The sequence below is a fragment of the Scyliorhinus torazame genome, chromosome 13 (assembly GCF_047496885.1).
Source record: "Scyliorhinus torazame isolate Kashiwa2021f chromosome 13, sScyTor2.1, whole genome shotgun sequence".
In the NCBI taxonomy this organism is placed as follows: Eukaryota; Metazoa; Chordata; class Chondrichthyes; order Carcharhiniformes; family Scyliorhinidae; genus Scyliorhinus; species Scyliorhinus torazame.
Window position 1 is genome coordinate 114568031 of NC_092719.1, and position 20782 is coordinate 114588812.

Consider the following 20782-nt stretch of genomic DNA (forward strand, 5'->3'; position numbering starts at 1 on the left):
AAATGCATATAGTGTGTGATGAATCTAAGAAATTGTTATATATTATATTTTATATTTGTTGAAGTAATGTTATTAAAACACTGATTTAAGATATATACAGGCAATGTGTCTGCTAAAGCTGTGATTAAGGGGTCATAAAAGTGAGTAATCATTGATTGTAACCATTTACTTTTTTTACAGATAGTGTTGCGACATTCTGGTCTCATGCGCAGTCAATTCCAGCCCCACTTAATCCGGAGTTGCAACACAATTGAAATTAACAAATTCCTTCTTAGAAAATACCTAAAGTCATTGGTCTACGGCTACCCAACTAGAGTCACCAGGTTTGGATTTTAAACACAATTAATTTTTATTAATAACAATGACTATAGTTAAATGTGCAACAAATAAACCTGTAAACTCTTAGCTAATTCCTAACTCCCCCCTCTTTAACTCGCCTCAGCCTCTACACACACACACAAGGCAAACACAGAGGAGCGATGAAGGTAAAAGGATAAGAGTCTTAATTTTAGATGGACATCTTCCAGTACATCTTTCTTCAATCTAGGTTTTCAGTTGGAGGTTTTTGTCTTCAGTCTGTAATGGTTTTCACTGTAGATCCATCCGGGTTCTCTGCAGGTTCAGGAACCAGCGGAGAGGCAGTATTTTCTGGAGAGCGAGAGAGACAGACAGGCACTCACAGCTGCTTCTCTCAGTGCCGAGGATCCAACTGTCACCTCCTGCATCCTCTGAAAGCCATCTCCCTCAGGTAGGTCCCAATCACTGCCTGCCACCGAACCAAATCCCTCCGATCTCTCGGGTGCCACAAAATCTGAGTTTTTAATGTTCAGGAGCTAAACCTCCATGGCACGGTGCACCATTTAGCAACTTTCGAGTTCCTCACTTCCTCTGATCAACTTAAAGGTATATGTCCATTAAATATCCATGGATCAAAAATGATAACCACAAAGTAAAAGAAAGGAAAATAAGGGAATCAACAGGGAGGGCCCTTACAATGGATGGCTAATAGACCGTTGTTTTGATTTTGTAGAGTCCCTGGGGTGTAGGTAATTTATGAGCGATGGTGCTTAGTCCTGGGTGAACATGTTATGGGACATCTCAGTAGGAGGACACCAAAGAATGTTTCTTGATATAATTGAGGGTGGAGCCAGGTCTGTCTGTAGTTTGCCGTAGGATTTTAGTCTGACAGGGCAATCCTTCAGCTGCCTCCTGAAAGGTACTCTCCAAGGTCTTTACACTGAAAAAAACAAGTAAACCTGGTTGTTAACTTTATTATTTTTAAAAAATAAATAAATTTAGAGTACCCAATTCATTTTTTCCAATTAAGGGGCGATTTAGCATGTTCAATCCACCTACCCTGCACATCTTTGGCTTGTGGGGGTGAAACCCATGCAAACATGGGGAGAATGTGCAAACTCCACATGGACAGTGACCCAGAGTCGTCATCGAACCTGGCATCTCGTCACTGTGAGGCAGCAGGGCCTAACCACTGCGCCACCATGCTGCCCTTCTTTAAGAAGTGTTTTAACTGTGAACTGTAGAGTTGTTATTTTGTTGCTACTGTGATGGATTCTGTGTTTATTTCAAAGTTTGTTTCAACGTAAAATTGGTCATATTATTATCACAGTGGGCGGCACGGTAGCACAGTGGTTAGCACTATTGCTTTACAGCGCCAGGGACCCGGGTTCGATTCCCGGCATGGGTCACTGTCTGTGCGGAGTCTGCACGTGCTCCCCATGTCTGTGTGGGTTTCCTCCGGGTGCTCCGGTTTCCTCCCACAAGTCGTGAAAGGCGTGCTTGTTAGGTGAATTGGACATTCTGAATTCTCCAGCTGTGTACCTGAACAGGCACCGGAATGTGGTGACTAGGGGCTTTTCACAGTAACTCCATTGCAGTTTTAATGTAAGCCTACTTGAGACACTAATAAAGATTATTATTATCTTGTGGCAAAATATATGTCATAACCTGCACCCGCAAGGGACATCCGGGGTGGGAAGGATTGCATCCCTCATGTCCCTTGCAGAATACGGGCTTCCCACCGGGGCGGGGGAAGCTCAATTAACATTGTATTTAAGGTGGGCCAGATCAGGACCGGCCGGCTCAGACCCGGTTGGATACCACCGTGAGCAGTGCATCTTAAACCTTCAAAATAAACCTTTCTTTCTTTTGTTACAACTAGGTGTGTACTTCCCATGTCCTCATAAAAGTATTCTTTCTTCATGGTTTTACAAATTGCAATTTGTTGGGTTCTTGTCCAGAATCCAAACCAGTTTTACCGTTAGTAAAGTTAAGTAAGTAACTAAGATGATTATAGGCTGCTTTCCCCTTGGCTGGGTGGGGGGGGGGGGGGGGGCAGGAGGAGAGAGCTGACTGGTGATGATATAACCTGAGGGTCACCACAGCTCAGGCAAGGGGCAAGGTTGAGACAGGTCATGAATAACCTCAGGCAGTACAGGGATTGAACCCACGCTATTGGCTGTTAGACGTTTTAGTTGCTGTGATATGAAAAGTCAAAAGTTCTGTTCCTTTTTCGCCAACACACATTTATTTAATTCCAACAGACGCACAAAACTCTAACTACACATCACCTGACAGAGGCCACCTGGAGCCCCTTTACATATCAATGCCAATTAATGGATACTTAACATAAATGAGACAACTAATTGCAATGTCTCTTAACCCATGACTTAACAGTCCCCTCTTCCTTGGAGAAAAAAAATAATTAGGTGAAAACAAAATTTCACAAAACTCAAAGACACACACATGGTTTCCCCCCTCTATTTTTTCAGGTTTTTTTATGTTTAGACGAGAGAAAAACTGTCACAGAAACAAGTGCCCCTCATTAACAATATCCAAAAGTTTCTGTGAACTCATCCCTCTTTTCGTAAAACAGTCTGACAGTTGCTAGCTACTGTCGACCCATTTATTTTTTGTTATTTCCCCTCTGTCCAACATCTGCTTCAAACTTGCGATGTCTATCCGTAACCACTTTTCATTGACACTTTTTGTAGAGTGCACATTTTCCCACAGGGATTTATTGTCAATGTGACAGTCAATAGGTATAGTTCCCAAATCCCCTAATCCCACAATTTCTGTCAATATCTGACTTATATAAAAGGCCATATCCACCGCCTCTACAAAGCTTAACATCTCAGCAGCCAAAGTGCTTTTTACTACTCTCCTTATTTTCTTTGTTTCCCACACAAGAGGGCAACATTTACCACTGTTCCCCAAAAGGAAAATTATAAAACCTCCTGCGCTTGAAACCCCGTCACATAAATTTGCGTAGGACGCATCACTATAAACTATGAGTTTCAAGTGCCTAAGATCACCTAAAACCGGGAACTTCAAAACACACTCCTGCATTTTTAATTTGGCCAATGCTTTATTTGCTCTTATTATGTCTTCCACTTTGGGATCATTCATTTTTGTACTCAACTCTATGACATCAAAACTCACGTCCGGTCTAGTTTGTCTACCTAACCAGTTCAGTTGTCCAATTAAACTTCGCAGTTGCTCTTTTTCTATCTCTGAAACCATTGCATCTTTTTGTGAAACATGGCCACGACTAATTGCTGTTGGGCTGATGCTTTCCAAATAAGATTGCTGACGTAAAGTTACCCCTAACTTCGTCTGTCCGATTTCCAATCCAATATATTTAAATGCACCGGAAGCCTGACTTCCAACCCTGAATTCTTGCCTCAAACCAGAGATTACAATAACTTCAAAATCACTAGTCCCACCCCACAAAAAATCATCGACATGCATTATAAAGATGCCTTTATAGTGCCAGTAAAACATTGCAGGATCTGCTTTCAACTGGCAACAGCCTAACTTTAACAATGATGTGGAGATGCCGGTGTTGGACTGGAGTGAGCACAGTAAGAAGTCTTACAACACCAGGTTAAAGTCCAACAGGCTTGTTTCGATATCACTAGCTTTCGGAGCGCGCTCACCTGAGGAAGGAGCAGCGCTCCGAAAGCTAGTGATAACTTTAACAAAACTGACCTTACCGAAAAATACCAGACTCTAGATGCATCGTTTAATCCATGTACACATTTGTTCAACTTCCAGAGTACCCCTTCTGTGTTAGCTGCTTCTTTAGGAGGACGGAGAAAAATGTCTCTCTGGAGCTGATGCCCCTGCAAAAAGGCAGCTTTTATACCTATAGATTTGCATTCCCATGCCTTTGTGGCTAATAGAGCCAAGAAGATCTTTAAAATAACCTTTCCTGCTGTAGGTGAATCTATCCTTAAATCCTGACCTTCTAAGTTTTCTTCAAATCCCCTTGCCACAAGCCTGGCCTTTGCCTTATAAGTTCCATCCGGAAGAACCTTTTCCGTGCAAATCCATCTGTGGGATAGAGGTCTTTGTCCCCTATCCGGTACTTCCGTGTATATCCCAAATTCACTCCAACTATGCAATTCTTGCTGTTTAGCATCTTTGATAACTTTTTCATCTAATTTATTTGAAGCCACCAAAATCTCACGTGCATGTGTTCTTCTACTCCTATTAGTATTCGCAGTCTTACTCATGTTCCGAGATCTTGACAAACTATGTCCCCTCTCCCGCCTGGTATCTCGTTCTGTACTGCTACTGCTTGGTCTTTCCCTTCTGCTGTGGGATGTCCTTTCAATAGTTCGCGACCTTTTCCTGCGGACCTGTTCACTATCCGATGTACTATCTGAACTGGCACTGCGTTTCTGTGCCCTCCATTTTTGAACTTCGTTTTCCCAATCCATTGTCTTGACTCCTTCCCCTGAATGCTGTACAATCAACCAATGTTTATACTTTCCAGTGGCCTTCCCTGCTCTACTAATAACAGTTGCATCCTTCCATTGACTAGACCCTTCAGGCAAGTATGTCACTTTTGTACCAACATTTGGCAGTTGTCCTTTTGGAAAAATGGCCTGTTCTAATTCATCAGAAGTGTTGTGTTCCTCAACAGAAACTCTGTCTATATCAGTTAACTGGTCCTCATAATTGTGTAACACATGCGTACCAGATGACTCTGGTTCCTCGTCATGGCTGTCTGCTCTGTCTAAATTTGAAAATTTGTAATCTGTACCCATTATCCTTGATGAATGTACCCTAACAGTTTGATTACCATGTTGCAAAATAATTGTTTTGCCATCTATGCCTTCCCTGGGCCTTTCCATTCATTAGAATGATCTCTCTTATAGTATACCATGTCTCCTTGCTGAAAAACGGCATCTGATGGCCGTACGTTATGTCTTAAAGCTCTGCGAATTCTTTCAGAGACTTCTGCTTCCAAAAAAGCTTTTCTACTGCTATGTAATGCATTTAAATGTTCAGCAAAACCAGAGCTAATTGTAGTCCCCTCCCAAGCTGGAGGCTGGCCATCCAAAATGGACGGAATTTTAGGATTTCTACGAAACACTAATTGATAAGGACTATAGCCCCCAACCATCTGCAATGAATTCTTTGCATGTACCGCCCATGCTAAAGCTGAATTTAGCCTGCAATTTGGTTGATCTGATAAAATTTTCCGAAGCATGTCATCGATGACAGCATGATTTCTTTCACAGACACCATTACTAAATGAACTTTCTGCAGCCGTATTCATAACTGTGATATTCACGTTTTCACACATATCCCTAAACTCATCATTAGCAAATTCTCCCCAATTGTCCGTAAGGAATTTTACCGGTTGACCTATTCCTGTCCCTATCCATTGTTCCACGATTTGATCCAGAATGTCTTTACTTCGTACAATCGTTGATTGGTTAAATCTGGTTGCTAAATCTACAATATGCAAAATAAATATATTATTTGCTTTATCCCAGATCTTTAAGGTCCATGGCCACAATGTTGTTAAAATCCCTGGCCAAAGGTAGGGTTGCTATCGGTCATGCTGGTGTCCTTCTGTACTTCCTACAAACTTCACAGCGGTCACTAACCTGTTCTTTCAGTTTAGTATAGTCATCATCCCTTACCCCTGCATCCTTTAATAAATATTTCAGCCTCTGAAGAGACGGATGTGCAAATTGCCTTTGCAGTTTTAATACCACAAGCTTTTTATCAGCTAAAGTCACATTTTCTTTTTTAAATATGTTTTTATTAAGAATTTTTCAACAATATTTTCCACCTTACAAACAAACCCCCCCCCCAACGTAACAAAGAAAAGAAAGAGAACTCGCAAAGCAAGACATGAACATGGCAAGTCAATACGATACAGAACTTTGTACATTGGATTCATCCCGTACATGTCAGTTTCCGGATCATTCATGTGTTTTCTTGCTCAAATGTCCCCCACAGAAACCCCCCTTCCCCCCCCCCCCCACCCCCACGAACGATGTCCCCGCCCACCCACCCCCGCCCTAGGTTGCTGCTGCTGCTGTCCGACCTTCATCTAACGCTCCACGAGATGGTCTAGGAACGGTTGAACAAAGAACAAAGGACAAAGAAATGTACAGCACAGGAACAGGCCCTTCGGCCCTCCAAGCCCGTGCCGACCATGCTGCCCGACTAAACTACAATCTTCTACACTTCCTGGGTCCATATCCCTCTATTCCCATCCTATTCATGTATTTGTCAAGATGCCCCTTAAATGTCATTATCGTCCCTGCTTCCACCACCTCCTCCGGTAGCGGGTTCCAGGCACCCACTACCCTCTGCGTAAAAAACTTGCCTCGTACATCTACTCTAAACCTTGCCCCTCTCACCTTAAACCTATGCCCCCTAGTAATTGACCCCTCTACCCTGGGGAAAAGCCTCTGACTATCCACTCTGTCTATGCCCCTCATAATTTTGTAGACCTCTATCAGGTCTCCCCTCAACCTCCTTCGTTCCAGTGAGAACAAACCAAGTTTATTCAACCGCTCCTCATAGCTAATGCCCTCCATACCAGGCAACATTCTGGTAAATCTCTTCTGCACCCTCTCTAAAGACTCCACATCCTTCTGGTAGTGTGGCGACCAGAATTGAACATTATACTCCAAGTGTGGCCAAACTAAGGTTCTATACAGCTGCAACATGACTTGCCAATTCTTATACTCAATGCCCCGGCCAATGAAGGCAAGCATGCCGTATGCCTTCTTGACTACCTTCTCCACCTGTGTTGCCCCTTTCAATGACCTGTGGACCTGTACTCCTAGATCTCTTTGACTTTCAATACTCTTGAGGGTTCTACCATTCACTGTATATTCCCTACCTGCATTAGACCTTCCAAAATGCATTACCTCACATTTGTCCGGATTAAACTCCATCTGCCATCTCTCCGCCCAAGTCTCCAAACAATCTAAATCCTGCTGTATCCTCTGACAGTCCTCATCGCTATCCGCAATTCCACCAACCTTTGTGTCGTCTGCAAACTTACTAATCAGACCAGTTACATTTTCCTCCAAATCATTTATATATACTACAAAGAGCAAAGGTCCCACCACTGATCCCTGCGGAACACCACTGGTCACAGCCCTCCACCGCCGCATGGTTGCCACCGCCTGTAGAACCCCTACGCAGACCCTTTCAAGGCAAACTTTATCCTTTCCAACTTGATAAACCCTGCCATATCATTTATCCAGGCCTCCAGGCTGGGGGGCTTCGCCTCCTTCCACATTAGCAAGATCCTTCGCCGGGCTACTAGGGACGCAAAGCCAGAATACCGGCCTTTCTCCGCCTGCACTCGCGGCTCGTCCACTACTCCAAATAGTGCTAGCCCCCAGCTTGGCTTGACCCAGACTTTCACCACCTTAGATACTTTTCCCGCCACTCCCCTCCAGAACCCCTCCAGTGCCGGGCATGACCAAAACATATGGACATGGTTCGCCAGATTTCCTGAGCACCTCCCACATCTGTCCTCCACCCCAAAGAACCTACTCAGCCTCGCCCCCGTCATATGCGCTCTATGAACCACCTTAAATTGTATCAGGCTAAGCCTGGCACACGAGGAAGAGGAATTAACCCTACTTAGGGCATCAGCCCATAGTCCCTCCTCAATCTCCTCCCCCAACTCCTCTTCCCATTTACCCTTCAGCTCCTCTAGAGCTAAAGCCTCCCCCTCTTTCATCTCCTGGTATATCGCCGACACCTTGCCCTCTCCGACCCACACTCCCGAAATCACCCTATCTTGAATCCCCTGTGCCGGGAGCAGCGGGAATTCCCTCACCTGCCGCCTCACAAACGCCCTCACTTGCATGTACCTGAAAGCGTTTCCCGGGGGTAGCCCAAACTTCTCCTCCAGCGCCCCTAAGCTCGCAAACGTCCCGTCAATGAACAGATCCCCCATTCTTCTAATCCCTGCCCGATGCCAGCTCTGAAACCCCCCGTCCATCCCTCCTGGGACAAACAGATGGTTATCCCTGATTAGGGACCACACCGAGGCTCCCATCGCACCCCTGTGCCGTCTCCACTGCCCCCAGATCTTTAGCATTGCCGCCACCACCGAGCTTGTGGTGTACCTTGTCGGCGAGAGCGGCAGTGGTGCCGTCACCAGCGCCCCCAGGCTCGTTCCTTTACAGGACGCCATCTCCAACCTCTTCCACGCCGTGCCCTCTCCCTCCATCACCCACTTACGGATCATTGCCACGTTGGCTGCAACAGTAACCACCCAAATTCGGCAGCGCCAACCCTCCTCTATCTCTGCTACGCTCCAGGAACCCCCTCCTTACCCTCGGGGTCTTGCTCGCCCACACAAATCCCATGATGCTCCTGCTTACCCTCTTAAAGAAGGCCTTAGTAATCACAATTGTGAGGCATTGGAATACAAAAAGAAACCTCGGGAGGACCACCATTTTAACCGACTGTACCCTACCCGCCAGCGAGAGTGGCAACATGTCTCACCTTTTAAAATCCTCCTCCATCTGTTCCACCAGCCACATCAAATTAAGTTTGTGCAGTGCCCCCCAGCTCCTATCTGCCTGAATCCCCAAGTATCGAAAGCTCCTTTCTGCCCTCCTCAACGGTAGGTCGTCTATCCCTCTTCCCTGGTCCCCCGGATGGATCACAAAGAGCTCACTCTTTCCCACATTGAGCTTATAGCCTGAAAAGTCTCCAAACTCCCGTAGGATCTGCATTACCTCAACCATCCCCTCCACTGGATCCGTCACATACAGTAACAGGTCGTCTGCGTACAGCGACACTCGAGGTTCCTCTCCCCCTCGAACCACCCCCTTCCATTTCCCCGACTCCCTTAACGCCATGGCCAAAGGTTCAATTGCTAATGCGAACAGCAGAGGGGACAGGGGGCACCCCTGCCTCGTCCCTCGGTACAGCCGGAAATACTCCGACCTCCGCCGGTTCGTGACCACACTCGCCACCGGGGCTTTATACAGGAGCTTAACCCAACTGATAAACCCTCCCCCGAACCCAAACCTCCTCAACACTTCCCAGAGATACTCCCACTCTACCCAATCAAAGGCCTTCTCCACGTCCATGGCTGTCACTATCTCCGCTTCTCCCTCCACCGATGGCATCATTATCACATTTAGGAGCCTTCGCACATTAGTGTTTAACTGCCTACCCTTTACGAATCCCGTCTAGTCCTCAGGAATCACCTCCGGGACACAGTCCTCAATCCTCATGGCCAACATTTTTGCCAGCAACTTAGCGTCTACATTAAGGAGCGAGATCGGTCTATACGACCCACACTGCAGTGGGTCCTTATCCCGCTTCAGGATCAAAGAGATCGTCGCCTCCAACATTGTCGGGGGCAGGGTCCCCCCCTCCCTTGCTTCATTGAAAGTCCTTACCAGCAACGGGGCTAACAGGTCTACGTACTTCCTATAAAACTCCACCGGGGAACCCATCCGGCCTCGGGGCCTACCCTGCCTGCATGTTCCCCAGTCCTTTGACCAGCTCCTCCACCCCAATTGGCGCCCCCAAACCAGCCACCTCCTGCTCCTCCACCCTTGGGAACCTCAATTGGTCCAAGAATTGCCGCATCTCCTCTTTTCCCCCTGGGGGCTGGGACCTATACAGCTCCTCGTAAAAGGCCTTAAAAGCCTCATTCACTTTCCCCGCACTCCGCACCGTAGTTCCCCTGCCATCTTTGATTCCGTCTATTTCCCTAGCTGCCATCCTCTTACGGAGCTGATGTGCCAGCATCCGACTTGCCCTCTCCCCATATTCATATATTGCCCCCTGTGCCTTCCTCCACAGTGCCTCTGCCTTCTCTGTGGTCAACAGGTCAAACTCCGTCTGGAGGCTTCGTCTTTCCCTGAGTAGTTCCTCATCTGGAGCCTCTGCATAGCTCCTGTCCAACCTTAGAATCTCCCCCACTAACCTCTCCCTTTCCCTGCCCTCTCTCTTCACCCTATGAACCCTGATGGAGATTAACTCTCCTCTGACCACCGCCTCCAGCGCCTCCCATACTACTCCCACCTGCACCTCCCCATTGTCGTTGGCCTCCAGATACCTTTCAATGCACCCCCGCACCCTCCCGCACACTTCCTCGTCCGCCAGCAGTCCCACATCCAACCTCCACAACGGGCGTTGGTCCCTTTCCTCCCCCAGCTCTAGCTCCACCCAATGCGGGGCATGGTCTGAAATGGCTATGGCCGAATACTCCATTCCCTCCACTTTCGGGATCAATGCCCTGCCCAGAACAAAAAAATCTATCCGGGAGTAGGACTTATGTATGTGGGAGAGAAAAGAAAATTCTCTGGCCAAAGGCCTGGCAAATCTCCACGGATCTACTCCCCCCATCTGGTCCATAAACCCCCTAAGCACCTTGGCCGCAGCCGGCCTCTTCCCCGTCCTAGATCTAGAGCGAACTAATGCTGGGTCCAGCACGGTATTAAACCCCCCCCCCCCCCCATTATCAAGCTCCCTACCTCCAGGTCTGGAATACGCCACAACATCCGTTTCATGAATCCAGCACCGTCCCAGTTCGGGGCATATACATTCACCAGTACCACCTCCGTCCCCGAAAGCCTTCCACTCACCATCACGTATCTGCCTCCCTTGTCCGCTCCTATTTTCTTGGCCTCAAACGACACCCGCTTTCCCACCAGTATTGCCACCCCTCTATTCTTCGCATCCAGCCCCGAATGGAACACCTGTCCTACCCATCCCTTCCTTAACCTGACCTGATCTGCCACCTTCAGGTGAGTCTCCTGAAGCATGACCACATCTGCCTTCAGTCCCTTTAGGTGCGCGAACACTCGGGCCCTCTTAACCGGCCCATATAGGCCTCTCACATTCCACGTGATCAGCCGGATTGGGGGGCTACCCAGCCCCCCCCCCCCCCCCCCCCCCCCCCCCGCCAACTAGCCATCTCCGATCTTAGGCCAGTCCCATGCTCGCGCCTCCCGCACCCTCCAGTCCCCCAGATGGGGAACCCCCGTGCCGACCACCTCTTCCATTTTCAGTTCCCCCTCAGACAGTGCAGCAGCAACCCTAAAATCCTCCCCTCTCCCCCCCGCAAGATCTACATCTAGCTCTTTTGCTCCCCCCATATTACTTCCGTGAGTCAGCTGACTTCTGCTGACCCCGGCTTCCCCCGCCTTCCTGTTGATCTCCCCGTGTGGGAATCTCTCCTCCTCCTTACCTTCCTCCATCCCCCCCCTTTTTTGGCGCGGTAAAAAGCCCGCGCTTTCCTGAACCAGCCCCGCCCCCTGTGGCGCAGCTCCTGTTGCGGCCCTTATCCCAGTTCCCTCATCCCCGAGTCTCACCTCCCTCCAGCACCGACGCCCACATTCCCCATCACCATCATCTCGTCTACAGAAAAGAAAAAAGGGAAATTTTAGGAATTTTAACCAGAACTCTACCCACATCCCCATCCATCATCCCACCCATGAAGTATTCTTTGCCCATATATACAACCCCCTATACAACCGACATCTCCCCCCGCAACCACATCCCCTCAGTTCGAGTCCAGTTTTCCGTCTGAATAAAGGTCCAAGCCTCTTCTGGCATTTCAAAATAATGGTGTCGGTCCTGATAAGTGACCCACAGTCGCGCAGGCTGCAGCATGCCGAACCTGACTCTTTTTTTATGCAGCACCGCCTTGGCCCGGTTGAAGCCAGCTCTCCTCCTTGGCACCTCCGCACTCCAATCCTGGTAAACTCAGATCACGCGTTCTCCCATCTACTGCTCCGCACCTTCTTGGCCCATCTCAGCACACTTTCTTTGTCCGCGAAGCGATGGAACCTTGCCACTATCGCCCTTGGTGGCTCATCAGCCTTGGGTCTCCTCGCCAGGACCCGGTGTGCCCCTTCCAGCTCCAGGGGGCTCGGAGAGGCCTCCGCCCCCATCAGCGAATGGAGCATCATGCTCACGTACGCCCCGGCATCAGCTCCCTCCACTCCTTCGGGAAGACCCAGAATCCAGATGTTCTTCCTCCTCGACCTGTTCTCCAGGGCCTCAATTCTCTCGGCCCACCTCCTGTGCACCAACTCGTGCGCCTCCATTTTTCCCGCCAGGCCCAGGATCTCGTCCTCGTTGGTATTCACTTTATCATTCACCTCACGAAGCTCCACATCCTGGGTCTTCTGGGTCTCCTTCAGTCCCTCAATCGCCAACAGCATTGGCGCCAGCACCTCCTTTTTAAGCTCCGCCACACATCGCTTGAGGAACTCCTGCTGGTCTGGCCCCCACGCTGCCCGCTCTCCGCCCTCTGCCATCTTGCTTTTTTCCCCTCGTTTTGGTCTCTGCTCCAGGGCCTCTTTTCTCGTTGTTCCACCGCTGATCCCGGCCATAAATCGTAAGGGGGGCCCTTACTGCACCTTCCCACACGGGATTAATTCAAAAAAAGCTCCGTTGGGGCTCCTCTGGAGAGCCCGAAAGTCCGTTGTCGCGGGAGCTGCCGAAAAGTGCCGCATAGCTCCGCATCGCCGCAACCGGAAGACCTAAAGTCCCATTTTCAACTGCCATTAACATATCCTTAATCACACCACTCTACTTGAAATATTATTTGTCAGTAATGGAATACAATTGTGTCCCGACTGTGTAAATTGTAAGTCCACTGTCTTTCCAAAAACTGTTGCCTTATCCTGTTCCATATCCAGTTTCATGTGTGCTTTCTTCATCGATGGTCTGCTCAGAAGCAAAGGTATCTCACTTGATACAACAACCGTGCTAATGAAATAATTCACTCCGGCAATATTGCAAGGGATCACCACTCTTTTCAGCGACTTCAGAGTATTATCATCCCCAACCTGAAACTTGTGGAACTTTCAAATTCCTTAACCTTGTTACGATTTTCAGCATTCAAAGAGTCCAGATAACATTTTAACCAGTCAATTCCACACACAGTAGATGTGCAGCCACTGTCCAATACAGCACAGTTGAAGGATTCTGCAACCAACACCCTCATTACCGGCGTAAAACTGCTTGTCAATAGGACAATGCCTTCTTTCTGGTCACTATCTTTTTCCTCTTCTGACTCTTCCGTGTCATGTGTCGCTTCAAACACTATCATAATGAGTTGGACAGTTGAAAGCATAAAGGTATTGAGAGTCACATCGAAAACATCGCTTTATCGTGCCCCGTGCATTTCTGGGGTTCATCTTCCTATCATAGGTTCTAACTGGGTTTCTGTCTTCATAATTTCTTTGTCTCGGTCTCCTTCTATAGTCTTGAGCCCTGTTTGTAGCCATACGATTTCACCATCCTGTTAGTAGTGTATCTTCCATATTCTGCCTTATTGCAGGCTGACCTATTTGGGTCATCAGAGCCATCAGAATCGAATGTTTCCCCAGAAACTTTTGTAAAGCTTTTGTCATCTGTTCAAAAAGGTATCCTTATCAGTAAACTGGACTCCTGTCAAAACCAGGAGCCTATCCATGTTGCTCACTCTAACACAGTCAAGTAATTTAAAGGCCAACACAGACTGTGGAAATTCCAGGTTGTGCTTCTGCAGCCTTTTATATAGTCTGCCAAATTCCATTATATAGTCTTCCATGGAGATAGCCTCCATTTTCCGGAACTTATCAAAATCTGACCATGCTTCATACGCACTTAACAAGTCATCTTTCTTATAAATCTTATCCATATAATGTAATAAGTCTCCAGACCCTCTTCTGAGTCTAACTCTTCCAATTCCAGCTCAGAAAGCATTTTGTTTTGGATTTTACTGCCATGTGGTAGAGAAAGAGTCAATGCCATACCTTGTTTCCTCTTTCCCAAAGCAGTTACCTTAGTCCACATAACTATTGCACTTCTCCAATGGTCGTATGAATCCCTTTCAGAAAATAAGGGAGGATAGTCATATCCAGCCATCTTTATCCTCGGTTCAGCCATATATCCCTTTTTTTTCACTTACTCCTTGGTTTGATCTGGAAAAGTTATATCTTTCAACCCTTCACATTTACACAGCAACCATCCTCTGCTACCAATTGTTAGACATTTTAGGTGCTGTGATATGAAGAGTCAAAAGTTCTGTTCCTTTTTCACCAACACACATTTATTTCATTCCAACAGCGTTTGCACAAAACTCTAACTACACATCACCTGACAGAGGCCATCTGAAGCCCCTTTACATATCAGTGTCAATTAACGGATACTTAACATAAATGAGACAACTAATTGCAATGTCTCTTAACCCATTACTTAACATTGGCTCACTCTGCATCACAAACCAGTTGTCCAGCCAACTGAGTTAAACAGGCCACCGATACCATAGCATGGGGGGATACTGTTAGACATTACAAATTTCGCTGAGGATAAAGTGACAGTACATATTCTGAACTGCTGGGTAGAAATGAGGGTTTCACTTGTTGTTAAGGCACACACTATTTATATATTTATTTATAGCCCAGTTATGACAAAGGGTCATCTGGACTCAAAAGGGTAGCTCTTTTCTCTCCCTACTTAAAATCCCAGACCTGCTGAGATTTTCCTACATTTTCTATTTGGTTTCAAATGCCAGCATCCGCAGTAATTTGCTTTTATTTTTAAAAGTGAATTGAGCATGTTATGAATTAATTTCTCTCTTCAGAGCTCATTAAAATTGCTGTACATGCAAGTGGCTATTGTGAAATGAAGGCTGTAAAGGAACTAAAGCAGAGACACCAGGGGCGTCATTCTCTGACCCCCCGCCGGATCGGAGAATGGCCGTTGGCCGCCGTGAATCCCGCCCCCGCCGAAGTCTCCGGTACCGGAGATTGGGCGGGGGCGGGAATCGGGCCGCGCCGGTTGGCGGGACCCCCCGCTGGATTCTCCGGCCCGGATGGGCCGAAGTCCCGCCCAGGGATTGCCTGTCCCGCCGGCGTAAATCAAACCTGGTATTTACCGGCGGGACCAGGCGGCGTGGGCGGGCTCCGGGGTCCTGGGGGGGGGCGCGGGGCGATCTGACCCCGGGGGGTGCCCCCACGGTGGCCTGGCCCGCGATCGGGGCCCACCGATCCGCGGGCGGGCCTGTGCCGTGGGGGCACTCTTTCCCTTCCGCCTCTGCCACGGCCTCCACCATGGCGGAGGCGGAAGAGACTCTCCCCACTGCGCATACACGGGAAACTGACAGCGGCCGCTGACGCTCCCGCGCATGCGCCGCATTTCCGCGCCAGCTGGCGGGGCAACAAACACTATTTCCGCCAGCTGGCGGTGCGGAAATCCCTCCGGCATCGGCCTAGCCCCTCAATGTTGGGGCTAGGCCGCCAAAGATGCGGAGCATTCCGCACCTTTGGGCCGGCGCGATGCCCGTCTGATTGGTGCCGTCTTTGGTGCCAGTCGGTGGACATCGCGCCGTTGGGGGAGAATTTCGCCCCTGTTCCCTGCTATCCAGATTTGAATCATTCATAGACACTAAATTTGTTAACTCCTGTTTCAAGTAATTGCTATCTGTAGCTGCAGAGCTCTTGGTTAGACCCCATCAGGAGCACTGTGTCCAACCTGGGTGCTGCACCTTGGGAAGGGTCTTTGACTGTGGAGAGGGCACAATGCAGCTTCACCAGAATGATATTGGGGCCTAAAGTATTAAATGATGAACACAGGTTGATGGGTGATATAATAGTAATGTTTAAATTAATAAAGTGTTTTGAAGGTTATATACGGAGAAGTTGTTTCCTCTGGCAGGAGTGTCCAAAACCAGAGGGCACAAACTTATAATTAAAATTTATGTGCGAAACTGGGAGCAATTCTTTCACACCAAGGATGGCGGAAAACTCTCCCCCCCCGACAGCTCCCCAGTTCAGGTCAATTGAAGCTTTCAAGATTGAATTCCAGAACCAAGGTGAATAAATGGGGTTCAGATACATGTCAGCCATGATCTAATTGAATGGCGGAACAGGTTTGAGGGGCTGAATGGCCTCCTACAGGCATACCTTTCCCAGGAAAGAATGTCAGATGAGCACTGCCTCAGGCTAAGACAAGAAGCATGGATGCAATTGTGCCCACTGCCCAGTCAGGATTTACAATTCACATCCAATGCTGGCATAGCAATGTCAGTGGCCATGATGCTCAAACCTATTCCATTGATTCTGCCATGACCAGATATCCGTCATTTTCCCAGCAGCTCCTCCAGTCTCCTTCCCAAGTAATAGCAGGAACCCTCTGAGAAATTTAAGGTGCCCATTGTTCCCTGGAAAAACATGATGAGGTTTGACAGATGTGACTGATCCTTTACAAATACATCCTTCATTAACCCTTGTCTTTCGATATGAATGTTAATTTTATCCCCAGACTATGGTCCCTAGAGCAAAAACAGAAAATGCTGGACAATCTCAGCATCTGTCGAGAGAGAAGGGAGCAACTATTTTGAGTCTGAATGACTCAATAATGCTTTCTGGAACTCTAAATACAGTCCCCTCTATCCACAGCACATGTTACTCCTTCAAAAAACTCCAATAAATTAGTTAAACATAATTTCCCTTTCACAAAGCTCTGCTCATCTCCAATTACCTTGAGTTTCTCTCAGTGCTTCTCTAAGTGTCCCCACCTCTTTGAAGTCACCAGGCGTTGGTTTCTGGCCTCAGACCCAACAACCTCAGTGAGCTGAGACTAGATCCAGCTCTGAATACCAGTTTGATGCCCAGTTACTTGTTCCCAATGGATAGGATTGCCCCCTCCACAATAAACAGGAGAAGTGGTGGCAGCCCAATGATGAGGAAGGCAACATGAAATTACTTCAGTTTCTCTTCGCTCGTAAGTGGCGGGAGGATCTCATGTTTGAGGCTTGAGTTAGAAACTGCTCGAGGGGCAGAACGTTTAATGGATGACTTAACAGCCCAATGCTGCATGTTAATCATTTCTAGCACTTGAATGTGTTGAGTGATTAATTTCCTGGACACTTACATCTGTTAATGATGAATGGTATTGACCTGACTGGCTGCATTCTCTAATACTTCATGCTGAACTAAAGGAGTACAAGCCAATATTCCAACATGTAAGTGCAGAAGCTGCCTCAAGTGTGGCAATAGAGTCAACCCATGTTTTAGCCTAAGAAATAATGGGTGGAAACCCATAAACTACATCTAACAATGAATACACTGAGTCACACTTGGAGTACAGACTCTTCTGGTGTTTTGTTTAACTTAATTGGCGATGCCATTGAGCAGGAGTTGGTTTGAAAGTGCCTGCCTGCTGTTGCTGAGCGGACAATATTCAGATCCCACTTGTTGTGACGGCTTTACTCAGAATCTGTGACAGAAAATTAGTATGTGCAAAAGTATTTAACTGGACAGCCTTATAAATACTGTGGTGACAAAAACAGGCCTAGAGGCTCGGAATTCTGCTGAGAGTAACTCACCTCTTGACCCCTACATGCCTGCCAATTATGGATCAGGCGCAACTTAGAAGTGTGATGCAATACTCTCCACATTCCTCCTCCCCCTTCGGGAACCACGCCCTAAGAGGGCATTGGCGACCATCCCTCGTGGAAAAAAAACAGTTGCCTCCAAGTGGAAAATTCAACAGGGCACAACCGACGTCTAACGTAACAACAGGGTACAACTGGTTTTAACTGAAATAGCTGTAGATTATTGTTGGACACCACCCAGAAATAAAAAAACGTTCAGACCAATATTCTTACTTCCCTGTTTTACTGTTTTTCCTTTAAGGGCAACCAATACCCCTAATAGACAAGTTGGATTTAAAAATTTTTTTTAGAGAACCCAATTTATTTGCCCCAATTAAGTGGCAATATAGCATGGCCAATCCCATCTACCCTGCACATATTTGGGTTGTGGGGGTGAGACCCATGCAGACAAGGGGAGAATTTGCAAACTCCACACGGACAGTGAGCCTGGACTGGGATCGAACCTCGGTCCTCGGTGCGGTGAGGCAGAAGTGCTAACCACTGCACCACCGTGCCGCCCTAGGCCAGTTGGATTTATCAGGGCATTTGGAATTTTACTGGAGCAGATTGACTTGTTTGCTGGTCTAACTGTATACAACTGGAATAACTGGCACATACAATGGAAAACCTGTTGTGATTCCATTTGCCCAGTTGACTTCAAATGTAACTGGAAACTACACCAGTTGAAGCCAACTGGTTTGACTTAAAAGACTGCCTGAAGGCATTGGTGTGTCATTAACATTTTCACAGCAAGTTTACAATGCATTCCAAAGAACGGAATGGTATTTATCTCCTCACCTGATACACATGAATGCGTTACATAGATACAAGTTTATTAATGCTGTGCATTTAACCATTTCAATTTTTATTTATCAGTCACACACAGAGGGTCACATAATGGCAAAACATTAACCGTTTCATTTCAAAAACTCCTTAGGATAGGGGGAAAAAAAGGTCCAAAAACATTTTCTCAACGGGAAGCCTGTGGAAAAACCATTTTGGGAATAACCATTGCCATAACTACCGTAGCTGTCCTGATACGGGCTGAAATTGTCCCTGGTTTCTCCTCGATGGGATTGGCGAGCCATTGAAATCACCATTCATACTGGCAGGAAGGACTGGAAAACTAACGCCATCGTGTTGATTATAACTCAGTGGCAGCATTCCTTACACCTAAAGTGATTAAGAAATAATCTCACGTTCTCCGATAACCCCTGTCAAGAATGGATAATGGTAAAATCTACATGGGCATATGGACTCCCATTGGATTGGTCCATGGTTAGTTTGGCAAAGTACCTCAGTGGTTTGCCATTGCCTTTTGTAGTGTTAGCTGACCGGGAACCTCTTCCGCTCTTATGGCCTGCCATCAGGCATGTTGGAAACATGAGGTTGACAAGCAACCTGTTTGGTCACATTATGGACGCACCTGCTGTGGCCATCATGTCTGTTAAGAACCTATGGCGGCACGGTGACACAGTGGTTAGTACTGCTGCCTATGGCGTCGAGGACCCAGGTTCAATCGCGGCCCTCGGTCACTGTCTGTATGGAGTTTGCACATTCTCCCCATGTTTGCCTGGGTTTCACCCCCACAACCCAAAAAGATGTGCAGGTTAGGTGGATTGGCCATGCTAAATTGCCGCTTAATTGGAAAAACAAAATTGGGTACTCTAGATTTTTTTTAAAAGTCTGTTAAGAACCCCACTGATGTTAAATTCAAAACCCAGAAGGATAACTTGGAACCCCAGTTCTTATTTTCAATTTGGTATACCATGAGAAAAGATGTGCAAACCAGGGAAGAAAAATCCAGTGGTTGTACGGTCAATAAACAATATTTATTAATTTTTTTAAAAACACACACGACAGGAAGGACTATAACACACTACAACGGGGCAGCACGGTGGCGCAGTGGGATAGCCCTGCTGTCTCATGGCGCCAAGGTCCCAGGTTCGATCCCGGCTCTGGGTCACTGTCCGTGTGGAGTTTGCACATTCTCCCCATGTTTGCGTGGGTTTCGCCCCCACAACCCAAAGATGTGTAGGGTAGGTGGATTGGACATGCTAAATTGCCCCTTAATTGGAAAAATGAATTGGGTACTCAAAATTTGTAATAAAAAAATAAAATGTTTGGGGAAACTGTCTTCAGTTTCAGCAAAGAAGAAATCTTCTCGATTCAAGATTTAGATCTTAACCGGCTGCCTATTGTAGTCATCTGGGATGGCCACTTCCAACTAGGTGCAGAGCAACTCGCAAAGACTGATGGGTAAAATGGACAAGCCAAGAATCAGGCAAGCTCAGAGCCTGATATTCATATTTGTCAGCAAAGTCCAGACGGCATCGAAACTCCATCCCACTAGCATGTTAATCAGGCCGATTAGCAGGTGATTGTCCATCTCCTCCAACACAAAGGACTGGTACTCCAGCAACCGGGACAGTCCCAGACATATCGGCGCCACTCCCTGTCCAAGGGAAACGCAAACAACAGGGTCAATGACCGCTTGGGACACGCCCAGCCATCCAAATCCCCGCCCACTTATTGGTTAAGGAATCGAACGGAGTGATCAGGGATCATCCAATTAGTAAGGCCCAAATCGAAAGACCGCCCAAAAGAGCACGAAAGCCCCTGAGTATAAAGGAAGAGTTCGCCATATGTTCGCTCTCTTTTGGCCTTGGTACCCCGGTCACGGCCATCGCCAACTGCAGCAACACCAGAAGCAAGTTCGAGTTCAACGCCCGCTACCAGACGAATGAGCCCAGCTGAGCCGCAGTTACCACTTCAAACCCAAGAGATCCAGAATTGATCAGCGGCCACTGTTTCCTGACCTAAACCGGTGCCCGAAGTTAAGTACAGGTTGTCTTAGTAATTGGTGTAGTTGACTAGTAATGTTTATGTTGCATGACTGATTGTATGTAAATAAAGTACCCTTGACCTTGAACTAACTAACTGGTGTTTGGCTCTTTGATCGATAGCCGATTGAAACTTGTGGTGGTATCGTTCGATACCTGGTGACTCGAAGCATTCGGACATAGCCAATATAGAAAGAAGGCAAATCCACTGATTGCCCTAATTGGAACAGAGCCACAGAAAAGACCA

The 20782-nt window shown here is 47.3% G+C and overlaps 1 long non-coding RNA gene across 1 annotated transcript; it reads right to left on the minus strand.

Moving 5' to 3' along the window:
* Positions 1-319: 319 nt before the first annotated feature.
* On the minus strand, positions 320-17825 carry LOC140387719 (uncharacterized). Its single transcript, XR_011933974.1, has 3 exons — positions 17645-17825; positions 16363-16477; positions 320-1237 (listed from the first exon to the last, which is right to left on the minus strand). It is a non-coding gene; the product is annotated as an uncharacterized lncRNA (long non-coding RNA).
* Positions 17826-20782: the final 2957 nt, after the last annotated feature.